Source organism: Aedes albopictus, chromosome 2 (genome assembly GCF_035046485.1).
Source record: "Aedes albopictus strain Foshan chromosome 2, AalbF5, whole genome shotgun sequence".
Classification (NCBI taxonomy): domain Eukaryota; kingdom Metazoa; phylum Arthropoda; class Insecta; order Diptera; family Culicidae; genus Aedes; species Aedes albopictus.
The window spans coordinates 217,449,447-217,470,046 of NC_085137.1; the positions used below are offsets into that span (position 1 = coordinate 217,449,447).

Genomic DNA, 20,600 nt, shown 5'->3' on the forward strand with positions numbered 1-20,600 from the left:
GAGGTTTTCTTCAGGTGTCTGGAACCAGGACACAAGTCATGGAACTGTAAAGGCTCTGACAAGAGTAAGCTGAACTTGAACCACTGTAACGCAACCCAGCAACTGCTTTGTCAGGCAGTTGCTGAGTTGGGGATGGATATTGCCATCTTAACGGACCCATACCGAGTACTCGCCGGTATCAGCAAATGAGTCGTGGATGGGTACAAAATGTCGGCGCTATGGACAAAGGGGAAATAACCAGTATTCTTCTGTAGATGCTATGTACTTCCGCGGTGGACAATTGAGCAGTTCACGTAGATGCTGGACCTAGTGCTGGACTGATGGCTGAACTGACAGGGTAAAAGCCGGTGGTAACAGCGGGTGGTAACAGCAGGTCAGATCCTGCTAGAAGCACTGGCCATGCTACATGTGGATTTGGATACCCTGAAACCTCCATTTAGGATGAATCTATTTAGGTAAAATCTATTAAGGTCACTTCATTTGGGTAACGTTACCTGAATGGAATCTGATTGTGTTCAGATCAGTTCTAGTGTTTTGGATTGGGGATAAGGTTGGTTTACGGTAAATAAGTAGCAAGTTGGGTTGAGAGGAGTTAATGGCGTGCTCAAGAAGGAGTGATGAGAGGGGGGGTGATTGGGACTGTTTTAGGTTTCCTAAAACCTTTTCTTGAGAATAAGTCAGTGAATCTACATGCATAACTTGTTTGCTTGAATTGAACGCAAGTCATGCTTACACAGGCTCATGTCACTGTGTGCTGACAAGTGGTAAGTTTAATGTTGAATTAAGAATCTCTAAGAACTCCCTTGAGTATAGGTCATCGGATCTACCATCGTTAACAGTCTGTAACGTATTGAATCTCTTCTGAAACCGCCTGAAATGTTTATGCAACGATTTGAAGCGCCGCTGAAATCTCTCAGAAGCTCACTTAAGAGCAGTGATCTTAAATTTATTTTCAGAAATTGTAGGACTCCGTAAACCCCCTCAAAACACCCTGTTACGCCCTTAAGACCCTCCGAAACCCACGAAAACGCCAGCGCAACGCATTTGAAACTCACCAAAAATTCTCTGAAGCTAACTCAAATGCCCACGAAATCCCCCTAAAACCCCATCAGACCCCATGAAACGCACTTGAGCCCTCAGAAACCTACCAAAAACGCTTACATAATGCCTGCGTAACTCCTCTGAAACCTGCTGAAAATCCTCTGAAACTTCCTGAAATGCCTGCGAAATCCCTCCACAACCCCCTTTGTCCCCATGTAACGCATCTGACACCCCCCAAAACCCCTAAAACGTACACTGCAAAATATTTTTGCTGGTAATCAGCAAACTTTGCTGATTTTTGGCGTGCTGATTGCATTCAGCAATACAAATTACTGAGTATCAGCAATTATTTTTCAACTTGCTGAACCATCCAGCAATTTTGACAGTTGATCAGCAAAGTTGTGCTGGAATTCAGGAAAACTGTTGCTGAAATTCAGCAATTTCTTTTGCTGATTTTTGGCGTGCTGGAATCATTTCAAAAAATTTGGTGTGATACATAACGCCTGAGTAACGCCTCTGAAACGTGCCTTAAATCCTCTGAAGCTTTTAGAAACGCCTTCGATATCCCCCTAAAACCTAATCGGATCTCATGTAACGCAACTGAGACCTTTCGAAACCCCCGAAAATTTTCTTGAGGCCCCCATGCAACGCCTCTGACCCCCCTTCTGAAATTCCCTTAAAAGCGCTCTGAAACCCTGCATGACCCTCTTTTAATCTCCAGACCACTCGTCTTTCTTGAAATTCTTTACCATCTTTAAATCCATTTAGGTAATAAAATGAATTCATTTCTGTACCGTAAACCGGGGTCAAATTGATCACTTTAAAACACCTTTTGCTGAACGTGAGTACCAATCCAAATATTATCAAAAGAATTTATGAAAAATCAGTACTGGGTGGACCTTTATAAAACTGCATGACACAATTTTGGTGCAACAAATTTTAACATAAAGTTAAATAACTTCAAACCTTAAAAAATTGAAAATACCATTTTGGGGTGAAATTGATCAGCATACAATTAAACATCAGTTAATGATTTAGACCTTACCCACTCAAATTTGACCTTCTGAACACGAATAACGTATCAAAACTCTTGCGACTTGTGAATTTGGCTGTTAGAAAGCTAAATTTACTTTTGAAATTGACTCTTAAACGCCTGAAGGTAGGCAATTTTCTATGTAATAAGCGAGTTCAGCCACATTAAATTACTTTCAAAACAAAATACAATAGTTTAATAACTGATTCTTGTCTAGAATAGGTACATAACATCACAATAAAGGTTCCATAAAAATGTGAACACAAAAAGTTCACAGGTAATACTAGTGGCAATTGATTGTTTAGAACCAACGGTTTCATCTAAGTAATAAACACATTAAACAACCTTTAAGAAATTAATGTAAGACTAAATTTTTCTAAAAACTGAAAAGTGCACACTCACCTCTAGGCATGCATGAACTGAATGACGTAAGAACATTATAATCATAACGACGTATAGAAGTTACTAGAATGGAATTACAATGTAGTCCGTAGTCCCTGATTGATCAATTTCACCCCGGTTTACGATACGACGGGTAGTTTCGCCGCTGCTAAAGCCACGCTGAAGACCGAGATAAGGGCAAGCAAAAAAACTTGCTTTGAGGGTCTCTGTCAGAGTGCCAATGCGAATCCATGGGGTAATGCCTACAGGGTCGTGATGGTCAAGCATTCTCCAGAGATGTTAGGGGGGGATCATCGAGGGACTTTTCCGCATTATGATCCTAGTCCTTGGTCTCCTTCCATAGGGCAACTTTGGACTGGGGCTGGCAATGAGGAGAGTGTCGCCGATGTGGAACTTGCGGCGATAGCAAAGACCTTCAGTGTAAGGCCCTAGATTCAGAAGGAATGCCGAACTTGGCCTTAAAAGTAGCTATTGCAGAAGCTTCCGGGATGTTCAGGACTGCTATGCAGAAATGCTTGCACGAGGGAGTTTTCTCAAAGATTTGGTAGCGGCAGAGTCCGGTCCTGTTGCCATAGGCGGTGAAACCGACCGGGACCCATCTACATATTGACCAATCTAAGTCGAGTCAATTACAAGACACTGAAGACGACCTTACAGTTGAGGTCGAAATACGTATCTGTCAAAGGATGCAAATTCTTAGTGGAATTCAAAGAAACAGTACTTAACGCGATTTTCTTTTTACTTACAATCTAATATGTATGCTTGATCGATGCAGCGAGGAAAGGGCTTGAAAATATCATCCTCAACAAAATGTAGAGGCACACCGAGGGTATAAGTGGTCTCTCGAGTAACCGGTTCGGCTTCCGGAAGAGGAGGTCGACCGCAAGGATGGGGACACTCACTTGCAAAGAGTTACACTCACTTGATATTTTCTCAGCTCAGAAGCGTGCAATCAAGAAACGATGTATGGACGACTTTTGCATTGTGGTTTTGTCTAAAACTTTGCCGAATAGAGTAGGGGTCGCACACGCATACCGCAGTCGTGAGGGAGCTGCGGAGTCAACTCTCCACGAGGTGAATGTAAATTACACTCACCTCGTGGAGAGTCGCTTTTACAACTCTGTCACGACTTTAGTATGCGTGTGCGGCTCCTACTCTATTCGGCAAAGTTTTAGACAAAACTACAATGCAAAAGTCGTCCATACATCGTTTATTGATTGCACGCTACTGAGCTGAGAAAATAGCAAGTGAATGTAACTCTTTGAAAGTGAGTGTTCCCATCCCTGGTCGACCGTAGACGCTATCGTTTCGGTTACAAAGACAGCTAAGATACCGCTCCAGCGTAAGAGGAGGGGAATTCACTATTGTGCAGTAGTGACTTCGAATGTAGGGAACGCGTTCAATTACGCCAATTTGGTAGCTATTGCCGATGCGCTCCTGCGTCTGGGATTACCCAGGTACTTGTACAAGATTCTCGGAAGTTAATTCCGAAATGGAATACTAGTTTACTACACATAGGTGGGTCGGAAGAGCTTACACATAACCTCAGGAGTCCCGCTAGGTTCCACCCTGGGTCTGGAGTTATGGAATGTCATGTACGGCGAGATGTTGAGGTTAGAGTTCCCCGTAAGTTTGGAGGTCGTCGGCTTCGCTGACGACATTACGCTGGATGTCTACGAAGCCGATTGAAGAAGTAGAGTGATGTGTGGCTGTTGGTTATTCCTTTCTCCAGTCCGATATGGGGTCCATTATGAGTAGCCGTTCGCTGATGTCCAAGTATCCGAGTCCGTTAGAGGTTAGAGCCATGAGCTCAGAAGAGGGTCAGTGTCAGCTGCTCTCAAGGGAAATGACGAAAGTGTCGGGGCTGGGATCGAACCCATGACCATTTGCTTAGGAAGTCAACATGTCACCACTTGCGCCACGGGACACAATTTTGAGAAAAACTGGCAGAAACTCAATTTTTGAACATGTCTTATATGGGATACAGTAGGGTCTCGTATCATTTGGGCAGGTGTACCTATTTTGGGCACTTGCCGCTATAACTAAGTTAAGTTCAAACCGATTGTTTTGAATTTTTGTGCATATAGAGCTAGGCACGTGCAGTATCTAACTCTATACAAAAATTCAAATCAATCGGTTTGAAATAAACTTAGTTATAGCGGCAAGTGCCCAAAATAGGTGCACTTGCCCAAATGGTACAAGACCCTATATTGAACATTCATCCATAATACCAGGAGCAATAACTAGCATTTAAAAAAATGGCAATATTGATTTGTATCTTGTTACAGCACTAAATAACTGCTGATGGAAAAAAGTGCTGAATTTTTGATAAAGAACATAAACAAGTTCAACCACTACAAAAGTCTATTGATGTAAGTAATACAATTGCTTTCAGAATGACTCACTCAAAGTGCAAATTTTCGGTAATACCAATCCGTGTGGTCAATTATGAATTTCAAATAACTCAACGTACATAAGTACAGCTGAGCTGTGGATTTTTTTCCCAATTTAACCAATAATTTACCCATTTGTACATATGTACGTTGAGTTATCTGAAATTCATGCTTTCAGAAGTTTATTTGTAAGTTTTTGTGTATATCAGACATCTGCAATGGAGTAAGAGATCAAAATAACACTTTTGGCTTCAAAATTGACATTACATGTCAGTAGTACAAAAAATTCTTACAGTTCGACTTCAAAGTGTCTTCCAAATCGCTCCCCGCTACTCCCCGCGAGGAGATTCCGTTCAAATGCTCGTTTGTGTATGCAGAATCGGTTAAAAATGTAACTGCCAAGAGCTGCCAAAACAATAGCGCCATGATGATTATGGGTAATGTAAAATTGTATGAAAAATATCAATTTTGTTCGAAGAAATTGACAAAAAATGAAAATGCCTTTAAAATGAAATTGAGCGCTAAATCATGTTCCAATACACTCATAAAGGCTACAACTAGCAGACTACTATGATTTGGCAATTTTTGCCAGGTATTTTTAAATCTGGACCACTGTGCGGGACCCGGCATATTTTTTCAAATTATTGAATGTATCTTATTTTTTCTAGTGTAATCATTTCCTGATTTAATTCAATGACGAGCAAGCTTAATAAAATCCAACATTTTCTTCGACGAATAATACAACCTAATCATCCCTACTCATACAATGTTCAATCAAACACGCTTCCATTCCATACCATTTCGAATGTTATGCGCGAATACACGATTATAGAGCACGCGACTGGCACCAACATCGCCACGACGACCCCGCACGGATTTAAACGCGTCGTCGTCGTTCGCGCATCTGTGGTTGTACCATCGAGCGGGGCGCAACTCGTGTGGTGGCCGCGAACCGCGACATATCTCGCGGACTCTCCTGCCTGCCTGCTGTTCTGTTATGCTGGATTGACTGCGGCGTGCACCAGCAGCAGGCAGCATACCGTGTGTGTAGCCTTGTAGCCTTCCCGTGTGTAGTAGCAGCAATGACAACGAACAGCGCGCTGATGATGATGATGTAGCAAAGCGAGAGAGAGGCCAAGTCACACATGCGGATTCTCAAATCTGGGGCCAAGGCACGGCACCGTGCTGCTGGCTGACGACGGGTTCCTCGGTGGACAGAGTGTTAGTGTTCGTCGTGTCGTAGTCGAGTTTGAGCTGACTTTTTTGTTACTCATCGCGTCGTCGACGGCTTTGGAGTTTCATTTTTCCACACTCGGGGGACATTTTTACGCTCTTCTTGCTGGATAAACAGTGGTTAGTTTTCCAATACGGTACACACGCACAGGTGACGGATTTTCTCGCGCGGCAAGTTCGTACTGCTTCGACCCACTCCTACCCAACCTGCAGGCTGGCGATCGAGGCCCGTTCGAAAGTCGATAAATAGGCTGGAAAAGCGCGAAAATCGCTCATACTAGTGCGGAAAATTGTCGCGATCGGAAAGGTGACCTCTCGGAGTGAAACCAGCGATCTTTTCTGATATCCTACATGTGGGACAGTCCAAAAGGAAATCACTATATTCTTCGCGAGGCAGGAGGGGCCTCCATTAGTCGGTGCATGTTCGCGAATGTGTGTCACTTGGTGCAGTAGCATCTTCCGAAAATCCCCTTGACCCACCGCCCATCCGGTCCTGCTGGTGTTCGACGTCATGATCGTCGCGATCTTCGCCCGCGGTGTGTCGTTCGTTCACCGGATCGCCGCCGGACAAGAACGTGTCTTCGTTTTTGTTGTGTTTATCGTGCATATCGTGCTTTGGAATTCGTAAAAAAAAACCAATACCAAGGCCTGGGTGAGCCCATGGTAGAAGCATCAACAGCAATAACAACAGCAGCAGCAGGGGCAGCGCAGTAGTGTGCCGAGTCGCGAAATACGCGAACGATACAGCCAGCAGCGAGAGAAGATACACGTTACGGGTCGCGGCAATCAAAATCCATCAAAACAAAAGTGCGAATTTCGGCTGACTCCTACAACAACACACAAGCGAACTGAGTTGCGGAGAGCACTGGAGGGTTGTCGCGTGGATGGAGAGATTGTGGCTTCCCGGCGAGTTTTTGTGTTTCTGTAGGCAAATGTGATGGTTAAAAGAATAATTTTATGGGGTGGTGTGCGATCATCACAGAGAGCGAAGCACGTTGCGTTGTGTGGATTTTTGTGTGAAGTGCTTATTATTAGGAGATTATGAGTTGGTTTAGCAATCCGTCGGGTTTGGACCGATTGTACTACAGAGAAGAGAGAAATGTGCAGAAGCAAAGATTTTGCAATGCAGTGATATCGTAGAGAATGCAGTAAATATACGATTTTGGAAGTACTTCACTTACGAAGATCTATATATATATAAAAATGCAGTGGCATACGTGGGACCGCGCATAACTTGCGAACGGAAGGTCCGATTTTGGTCGTCTTAGTTTTGTTCTGTTAGTTTTCACCCAAGGAAGGTTTATGAGGCAAAAAACATGGAGAAATTGAGAGTTTTTGAAAATCGATCTTCTATACATTTTGACCGGGGACTTGGTCGTGGCTAGAAACTTGAAACGTCAAAAAACGCAGTAGGCATAACAAAGTTTGCCGGGTACAGCTAGTTTAATATGAAAGTTCCCATCCCAGTCTCAAAGCTTCCATCTATATGGCTCATGTGTATTTTCGGCAGCTTTGATATCTTCGTCAAGTTTTTCTTTATAAATCTTCTTCAACTCAAAGTTGGCCTCGAAACCTTCCCTACCACAAATTAAAAGGATCAATGTCAGACTATTTGACCGACAAAAACCGTACTTTGGATAATTCAGGCATGAGGGAATCCAGCAACTACTCTAAGCTTACAGTATTGCTCAACTGTCTCATGAAGTTGTTTAATAATCTTGTATTAATTATTCTGTAATGCTTATGCCAATCAAAAGAAGTGAATTAAAGTGACCGCGTTTCAATTTAGTCTCTTTGTGAAACTAAAGGAGACCATGCGTCTCCATATCCCTTTCGTGACGGAGCGCAAAAAAGTGAAATCTCCATACAAATTGCTCAAATTTGGCTCTCCAGAACTCTTAGATTTCCCAAAAAAGTAATTATTATTTTTATTCATTCGAAAGAACTACTCTTTATCTTTTGATTTCTAGCGTTGACTACGTAGAAAAATCGGAAATAAATAATATGCGACAGATAAAACTTTTTCATGTTTTACCGTTTTTGCCCACATTTTGTTTACCTTGTTGTGGTAAATTTGACAGGCAACGTAAACAAAAGTTTATTTCACACATACAAGTATAAGTAATGGCTGAATTAGTGGAACAATTTACATCATATAAAACAAAGTCTAAACAGATGAAAAAATATGCAAAACTGTTACCGCTCAACAGCACAATTGTGTTGGTTCGTCACGAAAGGGATATAAAAATTGGGTTACTCATCGTTAAAGTGTAATATTTCCAATTCATATATTATCTACTATTCGACTTCATTGATCAAATAACCAGGATTCCAGAAGCCCGATCAATCACTGAAGTAAAGGATTGATTGTGTTGATCGGAAGCAGTGGTGTTACCGAGGTAACCCCAATTTACTCAGGTAAATATCAGTAGGTCGGCTTCAGAGGCACGCTATCCTCATTTTGGGAAATTTGTGCCATCGCCATGAATACGAGCCTATTCATCATTTACCTGACGGCGCTGCCATAGTGCCGCTTCAAAGTGAGAGTGGGAGTGCGCGTCCAAAGGATTTTCGTGGATTCGCGGTTGTTGATATTCTTTTTTACGGCTTCGCAAACGCGCACTCCCACTCTCACGCGTAACTATAACGGCACCCTGAGAGAAAGGAAAGGGAGGAATGAGTCTCTGTACGAATTTGCCCTGTCCTGCTCACTCCCACAGAAAATTTGAAAACACCGCGCACAGAAAAAGTCACATTTGACTTTTACTGTGCGAACTGTTTTCAAATTTTCTGAGGGAGTGAGCAGTACGCCAGATTCGTGCAGAGGCTCATAAGGGATGGTATAGGGAAAGGGAAGGTAAGGGAATAGGGTCGACATAATCGCATAAGCGTACCACAACGGGTTCAAACAGCGCCCTGCAAAGGGCACAGTAAAAAATGCATAAGGCGTAAAGTAAGCCTATAGCTACTTGTCACAACGGGTTCAGAACAACAGAACATCCTGAAGATTCAGGCTTCTTAGATCGATTTCACTTAATCAAGTGTTTACCGAGTACTCGCAAACGCAGTTGCGTAAAAACATATCCAATGATTCAAAGTTCCACAGTCGGATTCTCAGCTAAGATATACAAATGAAGCAGACTGTTGAGGCTTGTGATGGACAAAATCATAAGTAGGAAAACCACATTGAGTTATCTCAATTGCGTTTCTGCTACGAGATTCCTCAAAAGTGTTGACAAGTCTCCCGCATGGGGGCATCCACAAACACTCAATTTCCTTATCGCTGTTTGACGTAATACCGAGAAAAGATGTTGATTTTTAAGCATTTAATAAATCCAATTGGAAATCATTGAAAGATAAATAGGACAATACATGCGGCTTCCAATATGGAATCGAATAGCTTCTGGTAAGCATGTTAGTTCCCACGGAGAGACATGTTTGTCAGAAAAACATCACGGGTGTGATGCTCGACAAAGCGTTCTAATCATTTCAGAAGAAAGAGATCAAATGATAGGTCTGATCTTCATACCATGCATTATCCACTTACGGAATAAACTTGACAGTATAATCCCACCAAGATTTGGGAATAGCAAGGCTGCAAACAAGCAGTTTTATCAAAACATTTTGGGGCTCGAGGCATGACACGCGAGATTGCCATTTCAATTTTACTGAAAGTAGCAAAATGCAGAACCATATAGGTGTTAATAAAAGCATTATATCTACATAGAAATCCCCCCTACGAAAGTAAGGTTCTTGGACCAAAGCTGTTCTTTTATGCTGATGATTGATCTGAGCTGTCATAACCATAGCCACTACCCAAACTAGGAACGATTAAAGTCTTACAATCACAACACAAGAAAAAAGAGCAGCGATAAACCAATTCGGTATTGATTGAAGAACGCCAGAGACGAACATACACAGAGGACACTGTGAAGAACGCATAATACGAAAAGCCATATAGGTTATAATTTAAGCTAATAAACAACATACAAATAATCCCACCCTTATTGAGCCTCGCAGTTGAGGTTTAAGAAGGATAGCAGATTATCTCGGAGAAACACAAGGTCAGCTGCACGATTGATCCGGTTAGCGCAGTCAGGGCAGAATACTGTGGGGGCGCCCTAGTACTCCACAGGCTAAAATAAGCGGTTAGGATTTTATTAGACCCCCCTAACCATTCATTCCTTGGCACGGTAAGCATATAGCCGCTTAACACCATGAATTAGAGGTAAACCGACACTACACATCTATCTAGGCTGATCGAGAAAAGAAATGAATATATAATATAAATTAATATGATCAACTTTATTCGGACCCGGACAGCCATAACAAATTCAGGGTTTTCTCCATATTCCTCCTTAGAAACTTATCCGGCATTTCCGACTTAAATTTCTAAAAAATTGTTCACTGATTCTTTAAAAATATATTCAGAAATATTTACTAGGAACTCTTACACAAGTATCTCTAAAAATATCTCAAAAGGTTTATCGAGTTTTAACAGAAACATTTTTACATAAGTCTTCAGGGATTCCTACAGACGTATTTTCAGAAATTCGTTCAAAGATTGCTCCACGAGTGCTTTCTTCGGGAATTTTCCTTAAAATTCCTCAAAAATCATTTCTAGGCATTCCACAAAAGGTTTTCCGAAAAGCTTCTCTAGATATTTCACCAGGAAGTTCTTCAGATATGCCCCCTGAGATTGCTTCAAGAATTCCCCTGAGATTTCTTCAGATGTTCTTTCATAGATTAATTTGAACGTACTTGAACTTTTACAGCATCCCTGAAGATTTCTTCAGAAATTCCTTCTGGGAAACTTTCAAAAATTTATTCTGAAATTTCCTTTGAAATTCTTTAATCGAGATTTTTTTTTATTTTCAACGACTTCTATATATCTCTTTTGGTTCAAAAGTTACAGGCATTTTTCTTAAAAATCATAGTTTTTTAAAAAGGTGATGACGGGTGGGGCAAACATAAAAAATATCTTTTGCCCGCATTCAAAAGAAGAAATGTTGTTATAAAACATATCAAAAAATTAGAGGGGTGTTATTTTTGTAACTCAAGTGAAAAATACTTGAAAAGTGCCTATTTTTTTTCTAGAAAATCGTCAATATCTTTTGAATGGAATGACGTAGCAACATTCTCAGCGCACGAAAATGTGCTCAGCTCTAAATATGGTTCTAAGACAACTTTGATGAGAAATTTGAAACAAAAAAGATAAAGCGTTTAAACTGTTTTGACCAAATTTGGAGCATTTTCCCATAGTTTTCATAGGGTGACGCTAGAACAAACCGTTTTATTGCTTTATCTGTTTTGTTTTAAATTTCTCGTAAAAGTCGCCTAAGAACCACTTTTAGAGCTTAAAAAAACGCGCATTTTCGTGCGCTGAGAATGTTGCTACGTCATTCCATTCAAAAGATATTGATGGTTTTCTAGAAAAAAAAATAGGCACTTTTCAAGTATTTTTCACTTGAGTTACAAAAATAACGCCCCTCCAATGTTTTATAACAACATTTCTTCTTTTGAATGCGGGCAAAAGATATTTTTTATGTTTGCCCCAACCCATCATAAACCCTTTTCAAAAAACTGTGATTTTTTAAGAAAAACGCCTGTAACTTTTGAGCCAAAAGAGATAACGACCATGTCAGCGCACGAAACGACGCGTCTTCAAATGCTGTACAAGTGTTTTTTGGGCGACTTTGATAAAAATTCGAAACTGAAAAAGTTAACGCCAGAAAACCAGTTTTTCTTGAACCACCCTAAGCTTATTCAGAAAAATACCTCTATATCGGTCAATTTTAAAGCTACATAAAAAGTGCCTTCGGCAAACTTGCTCAAAATTTATAGATCTACAATCCCGAAGAATGTATACAATTATTCTTGCAAATAAAAAAGTTTGTTTACCAATTTATTTGAAAGTATGGACCACCCTAATTTGCATACACATTTTGAAGAGGGCCTAATTATAAGGAACAACTTTGTAGAAGACCATATTTGCTTAAAAACTCATTTGAAGGCGTTAAATGCATCTTTCCTCGTAAATCTGGTTCGTGGACCACTGTGCAATGGCACGTGTCAGGTCAAAATCTACCAAATTTTTATATTATAGAGGTTTTTGAAAATAATTCACGTTTTCAAATCTTTCAGTATTTCATTAGTAATTTCAGCGGGGATTTTTTCTCAAATTTCCCTCAGAATTCTACAGAACTTCAACAGGGAACTCGACATGAATTGTTCTAGCAATTCCTTGAAGGATGTTGTATATTCTTCTGAGGCTCCTCCCTGGGAATTTTTCTGTTGATTTTCAGAGCATTCCCTATAAAGATACATTCTTTCAGGATTTTTTCAACAAATATCATCTGAAAATCGGTTAAATTTTCCCGTATATTTTCCGTTTTTAGTAATTCTAAGATTTTTCAGTGATTCTACAATCCTGAATTTCTGCGAAACTTTATTCTACAATCCACGTCTCAGAATTCCATTCTGGAGTAACAATTTCCAAGAATTCCTTCAAAAATGAACTTCCTTCATGATTTTTTTTAAATGGCTTCTTCGAGATTTTTTCAAGGATTTCTACCGGAATGATTTCCAGAATTTTTTCCTGGAGTTTTTGAATGGTTTTTTTTTAAATCATAAAAAAGGATCACCCGGGAAGTCAAAAGACCAATCTTGAAAATATTCTAAGGTTTTCCAGGAAATAAAACCAATATTTATTCCTGGAACTCTTTCTTTCCTGGAGTCTTTCAGGATTTTATCCAAGAACTCATGCTGGAAGTCCTTCAAGAATATTTCGAAGGATTTTTCAAACGACCTGTACAGGATTTTTTTGAAAATCTCCCAGGAATATTATCTAGGACCTCTTCGTGAATTCTTCCTAAGACCCTAGCAAGCATTCTTGTCAGGACTTTTCCGGGAATACTTTTTTAAGATTCCTGTAGGCATTGTTCTAAGGATTTCTTTTGGGATTATTGCAATGGTTCTGCAATGAATTCTTCTTAGGTTTGTTAGAAAAAATTTTCATAGAATTTGTTCAGAACCGCTCCCACGGATTTCTTAAAAGTGCTGAAGAAATTTTTCTTGAGTTTGTTACAGTCCATATTTAATTGTTTTTCATAGGAGTATTACTACAGGAAGAACTGTACTTTTTACTTTAGATTTCTTCAGATTTTTTTGGGGCTTTTAATGACACCTCTATTGATTATTCAAATAATATCTCCAAAAACTTTTCAAGGGACTTCATTCTAGGTTTTCTTGAAAATCTTTTTGGAGTTCTTCGAACGATTTCTTGAAAAATTCTTTCAAAATTCACCCGGGATTTCTTTTTTTGAAATTTTTTTTAGGAATTTTTCCATGACTGCTCAGAGAACTCTTGCAAGGACTCATTCGGAAATTCTTTTTACGATTTCTTCAGGCATTTTTTAAAGAAGGGAGTCATTACTCCGATAACTTCTTCAGGAATTCTTTTAGGAATTCTATCAGAAATTGTTTTATAGTAACATACTGGAAATGCTTTAAAAAACTTCTATGAGTTCTTCCAGGAATTCCTTCAAATTTTATCCATGAATTGTTCCAGTAATTCTTCCTTTTTTATACTTTTCAAGAATCGCTACACCAATAAATCCAAGGAATCCTTCGAGAATTCTTTTAAGAGTTTTTACAAGATTTTTACAGAAAATTCTTCCAATATTTTTTCCTCCGGAAATTCTTTCCAGCATTCCTTCTTGGACGAAGTCATTTGTAAATTTTTAAAATCATAAATCCTGAAATTTTTGGATTATATAACGAGTCGATTTTACGAATGAATATTTGATAAGAGATTACTCCAGAAATTATTCGAAGAATTCCCTTTTTCGAAATTCTTCGAACACATGCTTTCAAAAATCCTTCTATAAATTCTTGTAAGAATATGTATGTCTAGTAATTCTTCCAGGAACCTCTATAGGAATTCTTTCAAAAATTTCATTATTTCTTCCTATTTTTCAGGATTGCTTTCAAGGATAAATGGAAGAATTATTAGAAATACTCTTACAAGGATTTATAGAAGAATTTTTTGAATATTTCTTCAAGAATTATTCTAAGAAATTCCTCCTTCCTTGAATGCTTTTAAGTATATCTCTGGGACACTTTTTGAAGATTTTTAAAGGTATTATTCTTGGAGGTATCTTTGAAAAAAAAAAATCCTGAAGGAGTCCTTAAAGCATAAATTCTTGAAAAAATCATTGAAGTAATTTATAGAGAAATTACTGGAGAAAATCCTTTTGAAGGAGCATTGAAACTTGAAAGAATCTTGAAAGAAAAACTGAAAGAATTGTTAATATGATGTTTTGGAGTAAGTCCTAGGAAGAATGTCTTTAGGAATCCTCAAAAAAAAGTGTTGGGAGCATTTCTAGAAAAACACCTTTGTGAGGATTCCTTGAGAAATTCAACGAAAATTGTCTAAAGGAGAGGAACACTAACCTTTCAGAAAAGCGTGACTGCATTATGAAACAATACCTTCTTTCATAGCTGTAGATCGTATTTCATTGCTCCCACGTAATCTAGCACCACTATCGAAAAGAGGACCAATTTCTCTGTCTAGTAGGGTCAGTGAGTTACGGTATATTACTTTGCCGTGTTATAACAAGATCACCAACTTTAAAAGAAGCTGATGTATCTAAAACTAGTAGTGTCCTTTTGAAATGTCAACATCAAAAAAATCCATGGGAGAATCCATGGAGAAATTTTTACAAAAATTCTAAGAATTTCTTTAGGATTGTTTTAGAAATTTATAAACGAATTTTTGTGCATTTTTCTGATGAGGTTATTTGCCAGGGAAATCCATGAGGAATTTCTGGAGCAACACTTGGAAAATTTGAAGATCGATTGGTGGAATCATTAGAAAAATCCTTAAAGTAATGGCTAGAGAGACCAAGAAAGGAATTTATATAATTTATCCATGGTGGAATTTCTGCAAAAAAAAACTCTAAATGAAAAATTTCGGAAGAATTCCTAGAAGAATTTCTCTAATAACACCCAGAGGAATAGCTGGAGTAAGTCTTACGAAAATTCCTGAAAAGTCTTTGAAGATTCCCAAGCAGAAATCTGAAGAATTCGTAAATATTCTTTCAAAAAAATCCCGAACAATCTTTGTGAGTCTTCCCGGTAAACCCTGAATAAGTATTAAGAAGCACTTTTCAAAAGGAATGTTTGGGAAGATTGCTGGAAAAAATCTTGAAGAAGTCCTAGAAACTATTTTAGGGTAAATCCTGGGAGAAATTTTTGGGAAAGGGAATCCTAAGAAGATCCTTAAAGAATTATTTTAGAAGAAATCTTAGAAAAAAAACACATTAGTGTGCATTCGTGTCGGTGTTATTTTCGAGGAGATGCCATGAGAAATTCTTGAAGAATTCTTTGAAAATTAATTGGAGCTATGAAAGATGAAATCCTTGAAGTAATCTTTAACGTTATTGCTAGAGAGACCCAGAAAGGAATTTGTATAGCTTTTCCTCGGTGGAATTTATAAAAAAAACTCAAAAAATCTCGGACTAAGTCATAGAAAAATTTTCCGAAAGAAATCCCAGAGTTATGGCTGGAGAAACTCTCAAGATAATTCTGGGTGTAACTCCAGCATGAACAACTGGTGATATTGATAGAAAGCTGATGAACTCCTTAAATAACTCCTGGGAGAACTCCTAAAAAATACCGGGGTAATCTTGGAAAACCTTCCGAAGGAACATCCGCAAGGTTTTCTGGAGAATCTTCAGGAAGAGAATTCTTTCAGGAATTTTCTGAAGAATACCTGAAAGAATTCTCACATAAACTTTTGGAAGGTTTTCCTCAGCAATTCCTGAAGAATTCTCATAACTACGCTCCGAAGAATTACCACAAGAATTCCTTGAAGAATGATCACTTTTACAAGAAATTAACTTGTGAAAGAATTCTTCCAAATACTTCTGAAATATTTATCGATGGAACATTGGGAAGAATGCTTGAAGCAACCTGTGGAGAAATTCCCTAAAAAGCCCCCGGAATAATGCCCCGGAGAACGCTGAAAACATTTCTGAAAAAATCTCTCATGAACTTCTGATAGAATTTCCAGCAGAACTTTCGAAATAAATTCCGGGAAACTTCTGGAAAATGTTTCGGAGCAAAACGTTCTGTATAATGTCCAGAGGTACTCCTTGAAGTTATCCCAAAGAAACTTTTTGAAGAATTTTTTGAGCTTTCGGAAGCATTGTCAGACAAAATTTTTCAGCAGCGTTTCACAGCGATTCATAAAGAATTTCGATTCCTGATAGAATTCTTACAATCCCTTTTGGAAGATTTTTTCGAAGAATTTCTGGAAGACATCCGCAGAAACATATGGAATAATTCACGATAGAATTTCTAGAAGATTATTTGGAAGATCTTTTTGAGGAGTTTCCGAAAGAATTTCAGCACGGATTACCGCATAATCTCCAGAAAGAATCATCTAAGAAATTTCCGAATGAATTCTGGTAAGAATTTTCGGAGGGCTTTGTAGAATTCCTGGAGGAATTTATGGAAGAGTTTTCGTATGCACTTTTAAATGATTATCAAAAACAAAACATCTGAAAATCAAATTGGAGAAGCTCCTGGCAGAATTTTCGAAGAAATCCCGGTAGATTTCCTGGGCGAACTTCTATAAGAATTTATGGAGATTTTTTTTTGAAAAATTCTCGAAGGAACTTCCGGAAGAGCTTAAGAAAAAAATTCCGAAAAATCTTAAAGGTTTTTTCTTCTTAAGGGTTTTGGTCACCGTTGAGTTGTATATTTAGGGATTTTTTTTTTCAGGTAACACGGAACGTTTATCTTCTGGTCAAATTTTATATAAAGGACAATTTACTACTGTGTATCTTATACTAATGTTGTACTACTGGAGTATCTGATGGTCTTTTATAGTCATATAATTTGGTGGGAAACCCGGAATATCCCCGAAGTTACATAAAATAATAATGAGCTATTGCTTTTCTGTTTTGTGTATCTTATTGGAACGCTACACTAATAAAAAATGGATACAACTGCTCGAACAAACTGTGAGCCTATTTTACAGTCAGATTTGGCTAAAACTGGCGTTAACAAGGGTTGTTGATTTTGTTCGGTGATTTCTAGAATTACTAGGAGAATTCTAAGATGTATGAATTCTCGCTAGAATGTCTGGAAGAATTTTTGGAAAAACTTTTGAAAAAAAATCGGAAAAGACCCTGGAAAAAATTCCCAGAACTTCTGGTAGAATTTCCAGAGAAAAAAAAACCTGAAAGAATTTGCTTAGCCATTGCAGAATTTCTGGATAGACTTTGAAAGGGACTTTGAAAGGGAAAAGTCTCGGAGGAGTTTTTACTAAAAATATCGATGAAACATCTGGAAAAATTGTCCACGAACATCAAGAAGAATGGGCGAAAGATATCTGAAATAATTCTCGGGGCAAAACGTGTAAGATTTTTTGGGGAACCATGCATAACTTGCATGCATAACTTCTGTTTCAATACTTCTAAAAGAATTTACATGTATTTTTTTGGAAAAAGAATGCCAGACGAATTTTCGAAAGAATTCGGTGTCATGTTCAGACCATTGAACTTCCAGAAACTATATTAAAAAGTACAAACAATCACGTCTCACTGTATTTGCAAATACTATTGTCGAGTACTGCATTATAAAATTTTAAATTAACATCCAAATTCACTGTTTAAACTTCTGAAGCAGAATATGGCGTCGATTGACATCAGTAGTGGATCAAACTATCCACTTGATGTTAATTTCCCTTCAAAATTCCTCCCATTTAGTTCTCCATGGGCGAAACTGCGATATCCGTAGCAGCACTAGCATCTGCTTGCTACGATTTTGTTTGCCCAACTCAAATATCTAATCGGTTCCATCCTCCATCGTGTGCGCGGTTGGTGGTAGTATGCAACAAAAATAGAATTCATTCTCTACTTGAGCGACCGCCCCATGATGATGGCCATCATACTTAGGTAAACAAAAGTCTCCATCGTAACCCACGCAACACTGCTTTTCTCGTGACGACGCAGTGCCAATTTTGAGTGGTGGTATCATTTTGACAATTGTTCGTTGATTTTATAAAAAAACTATTTGGTGTTATCAATACAAGTTGATGAAAACTTATCTCAATGTTTGAAAACATATGTGAGTATCTTAACGGATCAGATTCGGAAGAGTTATCCAGATTATGCGCAAATGCATCTACGACTTAAAACTGTGAAGTACAACGATACTTAACCCAGCTCAGCATGTAGACAAAAGCAACATCTGCCGAAACTCAGCCGAAATCAGTGCCATCCGTCCTAGGCCATTTCCGAAAAGATAAGCCGTTTGTTATTGCTGACACTACTGACTGCGTGTTAATGTGTTTGATGTCTCGCGTGCTCGCCCAGGAAACAGACTAAAGGAGTGCCTCCGTGTAGCACGCACACGATCTACACGGGTTTCATCTTTGTTGGTCGTTGGTCTCGGAAGCGTTCAGCCCTATACCCAGAAGAACCACTGTAGCCAAGTGTGTAGATTTAATCCGGCCGGTTCATCTGCTACGGACGACAACGTAGGTAGGCCAGGCCGCCGGCTGCCTGTTGGTTGAGACAAAACGGCACAGTTACGAAATCAACCTTCAAGCACCCGACGATGAAAGTGTGTATAGATAGAATCATCCTCTGGTTGGACTCTTGTCGAATAAGAGCAACCGCGGTTATCATCGGTGCCGTCGTGATCGTCGCCGCGTGTTTGCAGTGATAGATCCCAAAATCCAGCGTCCGCGGTGTGGATGAAACAGTGTCAGAATTTCATTCGGCACCTAAATTGATCTGTTTCTTCAGTACTTACTTGTTCAAATAATCGTGGTTTCGTGTTGGGTTCAGTGTCGCGCAACAACACCACTTTCGAAAACGACGTGGGGGCGGTGGGTAGTGAGAAGTGAAGAATACCTACCAACATATGAAATTCGTGCTTACCGATAACTCCGCACCGTGAATAATCTACCGACGAAACCGAAAGGGAAGATAGCGTGCTGGATCAGAATTGGCAAAACAAACAACACAGTTTGCTAATTTTCTCGCACGCTTTGGGGTCGTTCAAAGCTGACGTCCGGTTTTTGGGGCTGCGAAGAGAATCAAGTGTTACACAGCTTATACCGTATCAGCTGCTCGATGCGGAAAGTAGATTAGTTTCTGGCAAAAGTGAAGGGCGTCATTTTTGAACCAACCATCTGATACGGGCGACCGATCGTCAGCCTAGGTGTTTGGGTGCTTATTTGTACAATCGTCGCTCATTTCACGGTGTTTAGTCGCATTGTGTTTTATTCAGTAGCAGCAGAAACAGCAGCAGAAGAAGAGAGTAAATGTGTTACAAATTTGAAGACAGAAAGAAGAATCAAAACAAACCAAGCCAGATTCAACTGATTGTGAAACCGATTGTGTATGTGGTATTAGTGGAAAAGTCATTCGGAAAAGGCTTCATTTGTCAAGAGATCTATAACTGTGTGAAAAAGTCAGCGCAACGTTTGTGGAAGCAGAAGTGAAGTGTGCAAAAAGGAATACACAGTAGATTATTGGAAGGTTAGTATTAGGGTAGGTAATCAAAAGTTGAACCAAATTGCGGCTTTCCGAAGTAGCGCAAATTTTGAGTGATTCTTTCTCCCACATGGAAATAATTGGCCCATGGGGTAAAATGGCCCAACTCATAAAATCATTTCTGAATGGGACTTGATCATTACTATAGGTGAATGGTGTTAAGATATGTTTGGATCGAATATTTTTCTAGAAGTTAAGCCACCAAACCCACGAAAAATCTTTTGATTTTCCAATGAAACTTGGCAACTTCCGGTTTTTCGTGCTTGCAATAAAGGTTTTCTGGTGATTTTATTACCAGCCAAAAGTTTCCAACGAGATTGAGGCACACATGGAGACGCATGGTTGTTGATGTCGACGCTTTCCATGTTAGGGGTCATCCAAATATTACGATCATCGTTTTGCGTGGAAGGGGGTAACATTCCATTTATTGAGTATACGAACAAAGCGGGATAGAGGGGGTAAAAGGAATCGGAAATGCTCGAAAACTGATGGACGTAATTTTCATGAATTGGCATCTTACCCCATAGCAGATGGTCGTTTTGCACCACTTCATTTTTACGAATCAGTTTTTAAAATCGCAAAAAATCGATGAAAATGCAATAGTTTAGTGAATAGTTTTGCTGAAGTATCGAGCAAATACTTATTGTCTAGTTGCTATGAAAGCCTAACAAATGAGGCTTATTATCATTGAAAACGATGAAAGTTTGAAAAATCGCATTTTACCCCACTTGACCCTACATGAAAGCCACGGGTATAAGCTTTCTGTTAAGTGGTAAAAAGTTTGTATTTGAACCGAATTTCATTCATAATTTGAACCAATTTTAATCTTAATTTGAACTACTGGCGGCAGCAGCTTGAGCATCTCCCACAACAGCCAATTTCGTGCTGAACAATAGAAAAACACATGGATTTGCTAATTCCCAT

At 39.0% G+C, this 20,600-nt stretch overlaps 1 protein-coding gene across 3 annotated transcripts in view; it reads left to right on the plus strand.

Moving 5' to 3' along the window:
- Positions 1 to 6,078: 6,078 nt before the first annotated feature.
- The window catches only part of LOC109433057 (cGMP-dependent protein kinase, isozyme 2 forms cD4/T1/T3A/T3B), an 822,160-nt gene continuing 807,638 nt past the window's right edge, over positions 6,079 to 20,600 (plus strand). Inside the window, exons 1-2 of one of the 3 annotated variants that reach the window (XM_062851134.1) lie at positions 6,079 to 6,222; positions 19,391 to 19,661. The gene's annotated coding sequence lies outside the window, so the exon portion shown is untranslated. Of the gene's footprint in view, positions 6,223 to 19,390; positions 19,662 to 20,600 lie in introns of those variants that run through there. The other 2 variants (XM_062851136.1, XM_062851135.1) reach the window with 2 other exon arrangements.